Below are 7,647 nucleotides of genomic sequence, written 5' to 3'. Positions count from 1 at the left end.
TGGTTACTTAATTTGAAGGCTGCTCGTGTATGCTGTGTGGCTTACCTGTGTCTATTTCTGAAATACGTCTCTGAGTCTTCCTTCCACCTCACAGCGGGATTTATGCGAGACGCTTTCTACCCACATCTTTTTGAAGTTCTTCTGTTTGACCAGGTCTTTTAAGATGGCCTTTCCATGAGCTCTGCAGAGAGAAGCATTGTTAATCAGCACTTTAGTTTCTAAGTAAATGCAGAGAATTTATCAAAAGAAAGTCAAAATAGAAATATCAGCCTATAATTGTTAAAAGTTCACACTGACCTGACTTCAGAGGAAGCATCCTGACACACTAAACTGACAGCCAACAGGAAGTATTTGGTGAAAGTCTGTCCTGCAGACAGAACTTTCTCCGCTCCCATGAATTCATTGATCATAAGAAGCCCCAGTGCGGCACCAGCTCTCACGAGAACGCTCTTATGTCTGAGGAAAAAAAACACAGACAAATCCATTCAGCGTGTTTGTTTTTCACCTGATCTGATTGTGATGCTGGGGTCACAGATACTCTTCACAGGTGTGAACTTACTTCAAACCATGCTTCTTCAGGCTAGTTATAAAGCGACTCGGGGCTACAATGATGAACCAGAGCTGTCAGAGATTCGTGGGCATGTTGCTGAATGAACTCATTGGCATTTGCCCTTGCAAACACCTGGAGTAGACTCTCACAGGTCAAATCAGCTGCTCTGTCCATCCTCTCTTTGAGGTGAACACACAAATATACCACGGTGTCCAGTGCCGCACAGGACACACAAGAGCGATTGTTTTTAATCTAAAGAATCAGAGGAAATTTAAGCAGTTAGAAATCAAACCTGTTACAAAACTGCATGAGACAGGGCAAACATGGACAGAAGAGAGTGGCAAAAACACAGATGTAGAGAAAAACAGCTGGTATACCTCTTGTGTCACCGCCAAACAAACTTTACGGAGGTTTAATAACTCCAACTCATCTTGGTGATGCCGCGCCAGGGTGCGGATGTATCGTAGCCCCTGTATCTTTTTCTGCCTGTAGGAAGATCAAATAGTTTTAAAACTCATATCCTCACATTAAATTGAAAATAATTAATGCTAACAGAAGAAAATCATTTTACCAGTCATCCTGACTCAGCAGGCTGAGGCTCAGCTTGACAGTCTCTGAAGGATTCGAGACTGGCTGAAGCTCCTCCCCTAACTTTTCATCAATTGAGACGAGGTACCCTGTGATAAGCCCTTTAAAGTCAACCTCTGGAGGGTGTTTAACAACCCTTCGAGGTTTTCTACTTTCTGGAGCTGGAGCTGGAGGAGCTGGAGCTGGTGGAGCTGGAGCTGGAGCTGGAGCAGGGGTCAGAGCTACAACCCTTGCTGGAGCCCCAGCTTGGGGAGCTGGAAGAGGAGGACTGGTTTGGGGCAGGTAGGCATCAACAATTTTTTTCATTGCTTGATCCAATGTCCAAACCATATGTTGGGCTGTCACCAGCCTGACACCACTGGCGACTTCTTTGTCTGCACAGATTAGATCATGAAATATTCAATACTCACATTTCTGTTTGTTTGCAGCTGAGAATGAACAAGACAAAAGTCCACTTTAAAGGGGAGAGCAAACCATGTATGTGTTTATTAAAAAGTACAAGTTTTCAGTTCATCACAAAATTTGTATTCAAATAAAACCAAATCACAGGCTGGATAAAAAGTGAAGCTGAAATGTCAAACTTTTGACCTCTATAGATATTTTACCATGGCAACACCTGAACATTAAATGTGTTTTAGCAATGTGTAAACTCTGGTTGGAGGGTTTATCTCTCACACAACAGCTGCTTAAAAGTCTGAAGGGTTTAAATGTCTGACATTCTGACTCTTTAGTGCGTCGATATAAGAACTGACCTGTTTCTCTGTAGTTTTTTGTCCTCACTGGAATCTGACTTCTGTGAGGTCGAGAGGATGATGGAGGACACGGAGTGAATGGTGGAGGAGGGGGGGTCTTCACAAATGGGATCGCCCTGAACTCCTCAGGAGTGTAACTGTCTCGCGATGTTACTGAACTTCCATCAGAGCTCGATGAAGATGCCGAGCTCAATTCCCGCTGTGGCTGCACCTCCCCAAAAAATTCACCAAGTGAATGCAAGCTGTCCCTGGGTGTTTCTCTAAAGGGTGTCACCAGCCTGACACCACCAGCGACTTCTTTGTCTGCACAGATTAGATCATGAAATATTTATTACTCACATTTCTGTTTGTTTGCAGCTGAGAATGAACAAGACAAATGTCCACTTTAAAGGGAAAGCAAACCATGTATGTGTTTATTAAATTAAAGTACAAGTTTTCAGTTCATCACAAAATTTGTATTCAAATAAAACCAAATCACAGGCTGGACAAAAAATGAAGCTGAAATGTCAAACTTTTGACCTCTATAGCTATTTTACCATGGCAACACCTTAACATTAAATGTGTTTTAGCAATGTGTAAACTCTGGTTGGAGGGTTTCTCTCTCACACAACAGCTGCTTAAAAGTCTTAAGAGTTTAAATGTCTGACTCATCATTACATCGATTTAAGCACTGACCTGTTTCTCTGTAGCTTTTTAACCTCGCTGCAATCGGACTAATCCTGTGAGGACGAGAAGATGATGGAGGACACGAAGCAAAGGGGATAGGCCTGTGTTCCTCGGGAGTTTCAGAGTGACCATTGAAAATCCGGTCACGGATCCGTTTTTCTAGGTCTTTCACAGGCCTAAGAATCTCATCAATTCGAGAAAGAGTGTCCGTCTTTCTCTAAAAATTGGAGACAATTATATTAAAGGGAAAAAAAGCTTAGTTGACTTGAAATGTCTAAAAACAATTTTACAAAAATAGATTTACAATTTTATTGTGGTAAACTAAACCACATTACACCACCACACATCTAATCCTACAATGTTTGTTTAAAACCAAAGTATTTTAACTTTATGCCATAACAAGAACAGAAAGCATGAAAACATCAAAAGCGATGAGCTGTCTTCATATCTCAGTTATTTTTACATTAAAACACCCTTTATCTGTTTTTACTTTTAACATCTACTTTTTCTCTTTATGAATTTGAGATGTGAAACGTATGTTTAGAGAAGTAAAAAGAAGCTTGTACTTACATTCATTTCTATAAAGCGTTGATTTCCGTTCAGCTATCCTGTAAAGTTATAATTTTTGCCTATTTAAGCAGACAAAAATGCAGTTGATGCACGGAAAGCTGTAATCCTTCAAAGTGACGTCTCAAAAACGAACGCGTCTAACAGCGGTAGGGTGTTTGTGACGTAACACGGAATGTCACGTGCAATGTCCTGCCGTTGTAAAGCTGTATCCATGGTAACAAAACAGTCAGGGCGAGGGGGATTCCAAGATGGCTGCCGAGTAGAAGCATCTCCGCTGAACAAAATAAATCTTAAACTCCTAACGTCCACACGTGCCCGGGTATTTTTGAAAACGCAGATTTTTCTATGCGTTTGCACCTTTCGTCCACACGTAAACGGCGTTTTCGGTCACTGAAAACGGAGATTTTTAAAAACGCCTGCCAGGGTGGATATTTTCGAAAACTCCGTTTTTGCATTTACGTGTGGACGAGGAAAACGGAGAAAACGCAGCGTCAAAGGTGTGCGCCTTTTTTGACGTCACACTGTGCGCCACGTTATTGTTTCGGTGAAATGAATTTCTACAATACTGTTACTGTTAATTGTACTCTCTGCAGTGTTTAAATGCTTACATATACACACACAGTTACTGTCCCTCCACACATACGACTCGGTTCTGCTTCTATGCCCCATCTTTGTTTACTATTTCCCACCGAGGCTTCTAGACTTCTGATTGGCCAACATTTCTACACGGTTAAGAATATATCGCCACCTGTTGCTTTGGCATGTTCCTAGCAGCGTTTTCCTTCATTTCTGTGTTTACGTGTGGACGGGATTATTTTTTAAGACGAAAACGGAAAATCTCCGTTTTCAAAAATACCCGTGTACGTGTGGACTTTTCATGTGACGCATTTTCATTTTCTCTTTGCTATTTGGGCTGATTGGAACCTGATGAATGTAAAAACAAAGAATTACCTGATTTTTTATTTTTTACCTGATTTTTGTTTCTGAGAAAAATGAGATCCACATATGTGGACATGTGTTGTAAATTATGATAGAACAGTGGCAGTAATGTCCTCGTAAGTGGATAAAAGGGCTTTGTAGAGCAAAATGTTGTATTTTGGTCAAGACAACCCAAAATGTGATGTCCACGTACGTGGATGCCAGGTCCTAGGAAGTTATAACTGTTTTTTTGTTTGTTTGTTTGTTTGTTTTTTAAAGAAACCAGGGGCCTGTTCTTCGTACCTCGCTAAGCAAGTTAGCCGGATTTGAATGTTGACGATTTGGCGTGATCTTGGATCGTTCGGTTCTCCGAAGCTCATCTGGGGCTTGCTGTCATAGCAACAGAGCCGTAAAAGTAAGCCTGCTCGGGAGCAGGTTTACTTTATGTAAACAGGATTAGATCGCGGCCTCTCAGGTATGTCCGCTGCAGTTATATGAAAGCAAGAGCGATATTTCGCCACTGTTTTACCATAAATAAATATTATCAATGTAACTAAAGATAATGTATTTGATTCTTTTATTGATTTCATACAGATACATACAGGTCATTTCCGAAAAAAGGGAAATGTACTATTAATCATTCTATTACATGTAGTAGATCATGTCAGATGTAATTCATATTTTAGAGTAGTAATAGTAAATTACTACGTGCAATCAAGATGAGAGACCACGGCTAAAAAGCGAAGGTGGATTTGGGAAGTCTGTCGCAGCCATGTCCTGTCCGTTTGTACGCGAGCAAGGAAGGTGCAAGATTGATAAGGAGAGTTTACAGAATTTAGCGTATATTGCGGGATAGACGGGATCCTTTAGCTCGGCGCGACGGTGTGCTCATAGAGAGATATCGATTCTCCCGTGAGGTTATTATTTACTTTCTCTCTCTCTCTCTCCAAATATATATATATATATATATATATATATATATATATATATATATATATATATATATATATATATATATATATATACTACTGTACTGTATATACTTACTCCCGACTTACTGTGCATGCTTCAGTCACCCCTTGCATGGGAACAGGTAAAAGTGATGGAGTGTTATTCAAACTACACACATAAAAACCCACAATGTCAATAAATGTCACAGTACAAAAAGGGGTGTGACGAGGGGGTGCAGGACCACCACCTGTCTTTATTTGCTCTGCCCTTTTCTTGGTTGCTGTTATAAACAAACAGATTATTCCAGGGTCTCTTGTCATAGACTAAAAAGCAATATAAGTGATAAATATTACCATTCTGTAGAATATTCTTATATTTCACTTTTACTTTTCCCATGTTCTAGTGGGTCCTGTTGTGGCTCTAATGTGAAAGAGGATATGATGTAATATAATATAATGTGGAATGAAATAATATCACATGATATAATGTAATATCATGGATCACTTACGAGTTTAATTTGTCAGCAACTTTCTGCCAGCCCTCTCTCCTTGCTTTTGCAGCCTTTGCAGTGTTCCCCTGCGTTTTAATTAAACTCTGAAACTCCTGATATCCCTCAATCAAGAGTTCTTGGTCTGCTGCCGTGAGATACTGCGCGCGCTCCTTCGACATCTTCGCCGACCAATCACAGGGTTGCCGATCAATGTTTCTACTATCGATGCGTAGCCCCTTTTAAGCCACCCAGTGATCTCAGATTACTTCAGCCAGCTATACTAATCGTCAACAACAGGTGCGTTCGGACAACCGGATTAGCGAGCTCACGGTTAGCGCGATGATTTGATCTTGGATGTGTCATTTGATCTTGGATGTAGTAAGCGAGGTACGAAGAACATCCCCCAGGGCCCTGTTTCAGAAAGCCGGTTTAGAAAACTCAGAGTTAAAAATGATACTCAGGGTTGAGTAACCCCGAACTGTCCAACTCGGAATATTCGGTTTCAGAAAGGCTGATAACAATTAGTTCAATCAACGCGGAGTTGCTTTAACCCCAAGTTAAGCACGCGCATAAAGCCCTGATTAGTGGAGCACAGATTAAGCGAGTCACCATGGAGACGGAGGGAAAGAAGGCGCGGCCAATGTATTTTACAGCGCTTGAGGCCGAAATTCTGATGGCAGCATATGCCGATAACATGCAAATTTTGCGGAAAAAAAGTAACACAGCCTCAGCTGCAAAAGAAAGGGAGCATGCATGGCAATACATAGCCGACAGAGTCAATGCGTGAGTGTTAATTTAAACATTGATCTAGGGATTTCCACCCATTTAACACGTTATTTTATTATATTTCATTTTATTTTTATTTTATACATTTTATTTTGTGATGTGATGTGAGCGCAGGTGCAACCCAACAGGCCCCAAACGTTCCTGGTAGCAAGTAAAAATGAAATATAAAAAATGTAGAGGAAGAGGGTCCAGCCACTTTTCCAACAAACCTTTCCTCAGTAAGATGTTCAGCACTGATTTACAACCAACCTAAGTAGGCATGTACTATGAATGTCAATGCTATTTTCTGTGTTTCAATAGCTCCCTGTAAAGCAGCTGTACAAGACCTGTTTGATCAAGAAAATAAAAAAAATGCTTTTTGAAATGGAAGTCTTCAAGCAGCAGAATGGAATGTGAGTGCCATCTATACAGCCAATCACGCCTGGGAACCCTGAAAATAAATGTAAAATCTAAGTAGTAGTTCAAGTATCACCACATCATGAATTAAGTTTTGTTCATCCTGATACCTGCAATTTTGTGGAATCCTCTTTGATAAATCTTGTGGGTCTATGACCGGGGAACACCACAAACGAGTACAGGAGACGTTTCAGTGCAACTGTAACATTCCTGACTGCCCGACAGACGGTAGCCTTGGAAACGTGCTCAGCGTCACCAATATTATACAGAAAGCTCCCGTTTGCAAAAAAACGAAGTGCAATACAAATAATATGTACAGAACTGAGAGAATGTCCGCGATGTGCCACATGAGCAATATAAGGCCTGAGGATGTTATTCAAATAAATTATCGATTGTGCTGAAAAACGGTAACGTTCACACAGAAAATCATCAGGACATGATAAAATGTCCAAACGCGCTCTAATCACTCTCTCCCGGCGGAGAGCTCTGCGGAGAATTTGGCCTTCAACATCTACTGGCTCTTCAAGGAAGGGGCACCATGTCTGACACTTCCTACAGTCAGGTTTCCGACAAAGAGGCGGAGAAGTTCAGGGTTAGTTGAAGTAAACCTGCTAGGGGGCAGGTTAGCTTCACGGAGTGTGTCGTCATAGTAACTCACTCAGAATTAATCTAAACTCGCTTTGTGAAACCGAAAACCCAGAGTTTTCGTTAACTCAGGGTATACTTACTCAGAGTTTGCACTAAACCGGCTTTCTGAAACAGGGCCCTGTTCTCCATTTTTTTTTTAAGACTGATCTTGTTTTAGAAGAAAAAAACACTGAGATATATAAATGTCGAATCGTAAGAAAACGAGAATGTAGCAAGCCAGAGCAAGTTTGACTGAAGTTTCATCAGGTAACATCTTTATAGCTTCCTGTTATGAGTAAGCTAGCACCTTAACTCCGGTGATGCTCAATGCATTGTGAGTTTCCATGTCCCCA

The 7,647-nt window shown here is 40.9% G+C and overlaps 1 long non-coding RNA gene across 1 annotated transcript; it reads right to left on the bottom strand.

Moving 5' to 3' along the window:
- Positions 1–601, bottom strand: LOC120443601. The gene is made up of 3 exons (XR_005615517.1): positions 560–601; positions 298–456; positions 1–181 (listed from the first exon to the last, which is right to left on the bottom strand). It is a non-coding gene; the product is annotated as an uncharacterized LOC120443601 (long non-coding RNA).
- Positions 602–7,647: the final 7,046 nt, after the last annotated feature.

Source organism: Oreochromis aureus, linkage group 14 (genome assembly GCF_013358895.1).
Source record: "Oreochromis aureus strain Israel breed Guangdong linkage group 14, ZZ_aureus, whole genome shotgun sequence".
NCBI lineage: Eukaryota > Metazoa > Chordata > Actinopteri > Cichliformes > Cichlidae > Oreochromis > Oreochromis aureus.
Note: the sequence above shows the minus strand (reverse complement) of the source record. Positions and strands in the feature narration are given on the sequence as shown.